Consider the following 8,395-nt stretch of genomic DNA (forward strand, 5'->3'; position numbering starts at 1 on the left):
CAAAGCAGAATAGCAGTCTATTCTATATAGCAGTCATCTGTACAGCTGGCCTTTCTGGGGGCTTCTGTGGGAAGAAATTCTTGGATATTGTCCAGGAGCTGCAGGTAAGGACAGTGGTCCTTTCTCCCTTGCTCTAAAAGCAGGTGTTGGATGGCTAGTATAACCATGGCTGGCTTCTCCCTCCAGTATGAAACTTTCACCTTAAGAGTAAGCTGGGGCAAAGACAATTAGGGCCAGTCACTCTTGGGTTGCCACACTTGGGGTGGAGCTTCCATCCTATGTGGGGAAAAAGAGCCTGGTCCTCTCAGCTATGCCTTCTAGGAAAACTGCTTCTGTCATTAGGAGCTGCAGGAAATCAGAAATACTAGTGATGTATTCCTTTTGCAAAGAACTATGGTCCAAGCCTGTGAGCTACAGGAAGAGGGAACCTGTATTTTCAGCTTCCCCACACAGAGTACTGCTTTTGCCACACTGAGCTGGGGGCATGTGGGTCATGGGTCAAATGCCACAAAGTTTCACTATTTTGTCATGCACACAGACCTTGCTTTCTATGCCAATACCCACTAAAGGAATCAGGGATTCTTGGAGGAGATAGAGAAACTTCAGGATAAGCGTAGAACATCTTGTGCCAAAAAGTAAATCAGTGTTTAAAATATTACAGGGACATGTCAGGAGCCAATTTGCAGGGGTTCCCTGCGGGCAAAATTGGGAACAATCCGAGCAGAAAATGATAGATAGTAACAGAACATGCACTGAATTAAATAAAAAAATATAAGTCTATACTGATAGAAATAAATGAATGTTGGGAAAGAGAAAGCTGTCATGTAGAGCGGAAGATTAATAAATATAGAAATGCTATTTTATTATAAAATCACTTTTTTGCAACCATTACAGTAATGATTGATGCTGGCAGGTATCATTAATAGATGCTAAATACAGTGGATAAAATTTTAATGACTAGAATATTTACATAATCTCAAAGTATCTCCCTCAAATTACTTATTAATTACAAAAGAAAAAATAGTAACCTTATGGGGAAGAAAACTGGTCAACACCATCTAATGAAATGATCAACTTTGCATCACCAACAAATTGACAAGCTGACATCCTGCATCTTCTAAAATAATGCAATGGGAAGACACAGCATCTAGTCTGTGGATTTCCTGCTAAAAATGCATAACCTGGATCCAGTCACAAGGAAACATCAGGGAAATATAAGTGGAAGGATATTCTGTAACATAACTGGCCAGTGTCCTTCAAAAATTTTAAGGTCATGAAAGACCAAACAAAGGCTGAAAATGGTTTCATATTAAAGGTGAACAAAGGTGAACATAACAACTGAATGTGACTCTGGATTGGACTTGATTCAAGAAAAAAAATTATTAAGCAGGACATTATTAGGACAATTGGTAACTCTTGAGTATGAAATGTGTAATATATGAGAGTCCAGTATTAGAGTTAAATATCCTGGTTTTGAAGAATATTATTGTGATTGCCTAAGAGAAAAGCCATATTTAGGAAATAGTCACTTACTTTATTTGTGGAAAAAGAGATGTGATGTTTGTAAATTATGCTCAGGTCATTCAGAAAAAGATATGTATGCATTTGAAAATTCATCATGGGTCATCAGAAAAGTACATAGTATTTGACCACTATATGGAATTTATTTTAAAATAAATGGCAGGGGTGCCTGCGTGGCTCAGTCAGTTAAGTGTCCAACTCTTGATTGCCGCATAGGTCATGATCTTAGGGTCCTCAGATAGAGCCCTGTGTTGGGCTATGTGCTCAGCGAGGAGTCGGCTTGAGACTCTCTCTTTCCCTTTGCCCTCTCTCTCTCTCAAAAAAAAATAGCAATGTAGAAAAATCCATTTGCATTCCTATTAAACAACAGGTTAATTTTAATCATTTGTTTCAGTAAAAACAGCTTCAGTCTGCACTCCCCTGAATGATAGAATGCTTAAGGAAACTGCTTAATCGACCTGATGTAATATTATGTACCCACTAAATATCATTACAAAATACATGGTTAACATAACCATATAAAAGCATTGATGATAGCTGTGTAAAATTAGTATGTGAGCTTGGAGTGGAAAGAAATTTGAAAATAATTTAATTTGTGATGGAATTCTGAGCATCTTTCTCTACTTTCTTAGTCTTGGGTTAATGTTCTTTCATAGAAAGCGAATAAAAAAGCCGAACAGATCAGTCTTAGAGTCCAACACAAATACACTGCGAATATTCTGAGCCTACAGCCATTGAATTCAAGTGAATTCATTTTTATGGGCATTAAATGAAATGGAAACAATGAGGGTTGTAGCGTTCAACCAATTTGGATTGAGGACGGATTACCCATTTGTTAGGAAAATGTAACTCCAATCTTTTCCTTCTCCTATTGTCTCACGGCCCCTGCCACAGCCACACTGAGTCCACAAAAAGACCACTCCAATTTCCTTGTTTTCTTGGAGAAGCAGGTGCAGAGAGAAGCTCTTCCCAAGTTCTATTTCCTTTGTTTGGTATAATTAAGCTCAGCTGGATACGTTCATGATATCTACTCTGCAGTGGAGGATGAAACAAAGGTTTTGGCATGGATTTTTTTTTTAAAAGCTCCAAAAGCACAACAACAACAATAACATACACACACACACCCCCCCTCATGTGTAAACCGCTGGTGTTCTAACCATGAGCACAAAGCCAATCAAAGGAGGGGGTAAAAGGATAAAAAAAAAATCAGTTTCTGAATGTGTGTTGACAAAATTATCAGAGATAGGACAGTTCTAAAAAATAATGGGGAAAAAAAGGACATAATTTTGTAATTGGAGGAGTCAATACTAGATAAAACACTGTCTACACAGAACTTCAGCTTTATTCTTGTAAGTATATTTTCAGATCTCTATAAACCATAAATTCAATTAATATCCTGAATGTAGGTTCAAAAGTACTGCAAAACCAACCAAAGCCAGTACAAAATAAGGTAGGTTTTAAGGCTGGTTGTTTTTATTTGCCAATTTTTTTTTAATTTTTTTTAATTTTTTTTATTTATTTATGACAGTCACAGAGAGAGAGAGAGAGGCAGAGACACAGGCAGAGGGAGAAGCAGGCTCCATGCACCGGGAGCCTGACGTGGGATTCGATCCCGGGTCTCCAGGATCGCGCCCTGGGCCAAAGACCGGCGCTAAACCACTGCGCCACCCAGGGATCCCTTATTTGCCAATTTTAAGAAGATACTACCTGGGAAGAATATCACTGAGTACTTAGGTGGGGGTGTTAGGAAGGGGATTTCATGGCGGGAATTCCCGTTAAGCATTGAGAGCGCTCTCTCTGACAGGCAGGAGGCATCCCTTGTTCTGTGCACAACTGGTTGAAACAAATCCTAATGTTCCTTCATCAGGAAAGAGTCTTCAGTCAGGCCGAACACCAGCCGAGTATATCTGGGGTCATTCCCGTTCTTAAACAAGGCTGGTGGATTAGAATAACTTTAAGAGAAACTGTTTTTCTTTTGATATTTCATAGGCAAGTACTGCTGTAAGGGGAGATTTTTTTTTTCCTTTTACACAAATATAAAGAGGGTTTTCTAGGAGATGATCTTGGAGAATATAGAATATTGTCAAACGTGTTTATTCCCAACGAAATTAAGTCTGAGGAAGTCTATTTCAAAAACAATCCAATCCATGAATTACATAAACAGTGGTTAAAAATGACTAAAGAAAATCTCAAGGGGGAGCACCAGCCCGGGCTCCATCTAAATCAGAAATCAGCCATCCCAAGTGGATGTCTTCACCACTTCATCATACATATGAAATACATTGGATGTATAGACACATACATTTATAATATAACGTATATTTTAGGTATATAAAAATGTAGTTAATTTTAAAGTATAAAAGTATTAATACAAGAAAAACCTACCTCCATTCAGTTCCAGAAATCACACGGTACTTGTTCCTTTGAAGTCCTGATCATCACCTTGCTTTACTTCCGTTTTATCATACTGAGTTTTAGTTTTAAGACCCTCAAATCAGGCTTGATCCCACAATGTTATTAAATTTATGAAGTACCATACCACGGATAGGGTTTTAGAATCTAGGAAATAAGGCAAACGAGGCATTTTTATGAACTCAAAGAATGAAATACTTTGCATTCAAGGTGGGGAGGGGGAGAAAAAGACTATAATACAAGGAAGATTTTTTTTCCTCCCCTAAAACTTAACTGTTTTTCTTCTATGCTCCTAGGAGGTTGTCTGGGTGGGGCGCTGCAAAAGACAAATCAACAAGCGAAAAACAAGTTTATTAACATGTGCGTCTCCCATACTTAGCAGTACTTGGTGGTAAGGAACCCACAGGGGTGGCTAGACCTTGGGCTTATATAGGATCAGAATAAAAAGAACCATACCTTATCAGAGAGGTGACAAGACAAAGGAAAAGGACTTTGAGTTTCTAGGGCAGTAAACTACGGTAAGCTAAGGGCCCCTTAGTAATGTTTGTTAGATCCCAGGATGTCATCTCAGAGCTGACTGGGGGGGGGGGGGTCTAGACTTGTGTCCAGTGACAAACACCTGTCCTTCCTGGCAGAGAAGGGAGAGGGGACACCTTCACAAATTTATGTCCTGCTTTTAGGCAAATGAGAGGACAGAGAGCTTTTCTCGCCTCTGCTTCTAGGTTGCTTTTAGCTCAAAATAACCCTTATGCCAAAGTGGTATATTCTGCTTCTCTTGACTGTCAAACAAGAATAGTTAAAAAAAAAAATAGGGGCACCTGGGTGGTTCAGGCGATTAAGGTCTGACTCTTGATTGCGGCTCAGGTCATAATCCCAAGGTTGGGACATCCAGCCCCATGTCGGACCTGCACTGGATCCTGCTCTGGATCTTGGGATTCTCTCTCTCTCCCACTTCTTCTGCCCCTCCCCCAACCTCCACCCTCTCCCAGCCTCTTTAAAAAAAAAAAAAAGTAGAAGGTGGAATAAGAAAAAGGAACTTAGGGTATGGGCTCTGGAAACCAGAGTAACAATTCAGTGTTATTATGCAGATTGATTTTTGTGAAGTAAACACTAGCAAATACGTCTCCATAAATCTGTGTCTTAGAGTGGTTTAATTTCCTTAGTGCTGGAAGTTGTCATTCACAGACTCGATAGGATGATGAGGACTCAAAGAGAAAGAGGAATCCATGGGAAGAGACTGAGGTAACTTTACCTCTGTACAGAATTTTGGCAGCTGAAAAACAAGGCCGTAGGTAGAAAGCCCAAATTATCTTCAGGCTTCCAGTATACAGAAAAAAATCACCGATATCTAGGAAAGAGCAATTTGCATTTTAAGGTGTATCCAATGATCTGAGAGATAGCAACATATCAGGTGAATAATAACTTCACCTGCTGCAAGCTTTTCTTAACATCTCTATTTAGTGCTTGAATGCACCCTTCTATTCTGTTCTATCTGCTACTCTCCCAAAGTACCGAGCCCTGCACAATATCTAAAGTCATCATTTTAAGGCTAACTACATCTAATTCTTAGCATGGGTTGTAGGTGTGTAGGCAAACTCTCCAAAAAGCTGTATTTCCACATCTTGTGGGTTTTTTTTTTTTTTGCCATATCACAGTGAAACTGTAAATTGCAAATGTCTTTACTTCTCCGATTGTATGCTGGGTCCCCTGCAGTGACAGGAATAATATTTGCTTATCATCAGAAGGTCAGAATCTCCTTACCTATGTGGCCAGGGAAGCACCGTTCCTACTACCCAAATTGGATCCTTTTCTTAAAAAGCTGCATCTTCTTTGCCTGAGGGCATTCTTCTGATATTCACATATTTCAAAGCAAGCTTCATTATCCAGAAAAGAAAAATTATGATTGTCTTTGCTTCTCCCAAACTATAAAAACTCAAAAGAACTTCATCTATGTCAAGTCACCTGAATTTCCCCCCATTTAAGTAGCTGATTTATTCAATAACAGTAGTACAGGAATATTTCTCAGACACTTACTCTTCAGAAAGATATCACAATTCCATCTAGCCCTTTAGAGGTTTTTACTGCATACCAGACTCACATTGACTGTAAGGATTAATTTTATGTCAGTTTGGTGAGATCCTGGCACCTGGACAGGTGGTGAGACATCAGTCCAGATGCTACTATGAAGGTATTTTTTCCATGTGATTAACATTTAATTCAGAAGAATTTGGATAAAGCAGATTAACCTCTATAATGTAGGTGGGCCTCATTCAATCAGTTGAAGGCCTTAAGAGGAAAAGACTGAGGATGGAAGAGGGGACTGTGCTAGCAGACTACATTTGACACTCAAACTGCAGCATCAACTATTCCCTGGGTTTCCAGCCTGCTCAGCAAATTTCAGACTTGGCAGCCCAACAATAACATGAGCCAATCCCTTTGAATCCATCTCTTTGTCTATATGGCTAGTGGAATGTCCACACATCCTATTGGTTCTATTTTTCTGTACAACTCCGGCTAGTAGACTGCCCCTCTCTAGGACTGCTTCAGTACTTAAAATAAAAAAAGCAAAACATTTAAATACACTGAACTAGATGGTTTTCACATTACCCTCAGCTTTATCAAACTCTACACAAGTACCTGATCTTCCTTTTCTAGAACATCTATGTTAGAAAGCTTTTTAGTTTGTTTTTTTTTTTTTCCTATCTCTCTGAGATGTTAAGTCTCTGAAAAAGCCTCTTGGTTTTGCAGCCCATCTTTTTGAATGTAAAATATCGAGGAAGATAGCACCAAGGGCTTTCCCAGTTTCTACGAGATGGTAAGAGCCTAATTTGGACGTGGGCCTTGCTCCTGGTTGTAAAACTACTTAGTGTCACAAAACTACTACAGAGTGTAATCTTCCTTTGGGTAAATCTAATCAGCAAACACAGATGACTTGTTCTGCCTCTCACGCCAGCACTTAGAAACTCTCTCCTGCCCTGAGTTTGAGTGTTCAATATGGAGATGATTCTTGCCTGAATTTGATACTGAAGCTACTCATGGTTGGCTGGAAGTCACCAGTGGGGTTTCCATGATAGAGTCAGATTTCTTTAGTCATTCAAAAGTTGTTAAATTAGAAAAAAATTTCTTGAGACACCTGGGTGGCTCAGTGGTTGAGCATCTGTCTTTGGCTCAGGTCATGATCCCAGGGTCCTGGGATGGAGTCCCACGTCAGACTCCCCACAGGGAGCCTGCTTCTTCCTGTGTCTCTCATGAATAAACAAAGTCTTTAAAAAAATTCTTAAGCATATCCTGTGTGGGAGAAGTAAATAGTGAATGTAAGTCCTAGGAGTTAAAAAAAAAAGTTTTCAGTAAAACTTTGAATCTAGATAAAGTCTGATAACCATATATAGGATTGTCCATTTTCTCTCTTTGCTCTTCCTTTTTTCAATTCACTGGGTTAGCATTAGATCCTTTTTCCTGTGGCATTCATTTCTACTTGCTCCACTGACCAAAACTTACTCTGCACTGTGAACAGAGGTTAAAATCAAAATATCTAAGCCAGATATCCAAAGTCCAATATAATTCTTTTCCCCAAAATTATATACTATTAGGAAATGAAGGCTAAAGTATCATCCTGATATTGGACGGTATTGTGCTGTTTGTGAATGTTTATGAATGCCTAATACCAGTTTTAGATTTTTTTTCCCTCTTGGGCCAATCTGAGTCCCTAGAGATGAACAATATTTTGTCTGTGGAGTTTAAGCCTCACTAAGTATTTATGAATTATAGACTAGAATCCTCTCCATATTGTGAGAATATAAGACACAATGGCCTCCTCTTAATCCTATTGGGCCAGGGCCCACTGTATGGACCACAAGTCAGATGGTCAATTTGTCTTGACCTACTTTGAACTGAAAATGATTGTTCTAGAGAGTGTCATTTGCCATGATGATACGTAGCCTTCCTACACACAGTGTTCCCATTGTTTAGCCATAACCTTCTAGAATCTGTCTGCATGGACAAAACATCAAGCCCTACCTAGACTGGCCTGTGCCCATAGAATTTATACTTCTACAATGATTTACTCAAGAGCTAGATGTAAGACTCAGGTTAGAATCCATGTACTTATTCATTCAACAAATAAGCTGCACGTACTTACTATTTGTGCCAACTTCAGGTACCAGCCACAATGTGTTCACAAACTGGAAACCTTCACTGAGTTCTGTGTCTAGAGTTTGCAGTGAGGCTTCATTATGTAAGCATGATTTATTAAATCATTGGACATGTGACTGAACTGAATCTCCAAGTCCCCTCCTTCTTCCCAGAAGTTGAGCTACCTAAAGTTACAATGGTTTAACCAGGGGTGAGTCTCTTGGGGGACCAGCCTCCATCCTGAAGGTAACTAGGGTCCTCACCTAGAGTCCCCTAATTAGCATAGTAAAGATAACACCTGTCACTCAAATTACAAGGGTTTTTACAAATT

General features: G+C 39.3%; 1 long non-coding RNA gene across 1 annotated transcript; it reads right to left on the reverse strand.

Annotated features, from left to right (window-relative positions):
- Positions 1–913: 913 nt before the first annotated feature.
- LOC129497482 (uncharacterized) lies at positions 914–4,366 on the reverse strand. The gene is made up of 3 exons (XR_008661950.1): positions 4,208–4,366; positions 3,907–4,080; positions 914–2,553 (listed from the first exon to the last, which is right to left on the reverse strand). It is a non-coding gene; the product is annotated as an uncharacterized LOC129497482 (long non-coding RNA).
- Between the last annotated feature and the right edge of the window lie 4,029 nt (positions 4,367–8,395).

The sequence above is a fragment of the Nyctereutes procyonoides genome, unplaced genomic scaffold (assembly GCF_905146905.1).
Source record: "Nyctereutes procyonoides isolate TBG_1078 unplaced genomic scaffold, NYPRO_anot_genome, whole genome shotgun sequence".
Taxonomy (NCBI): Eukaryota; Metazoa; Chordata; class Mammalia; order Carnivora; family Canidae; genus Nyctereutes; species Nyctereutes procyonoides.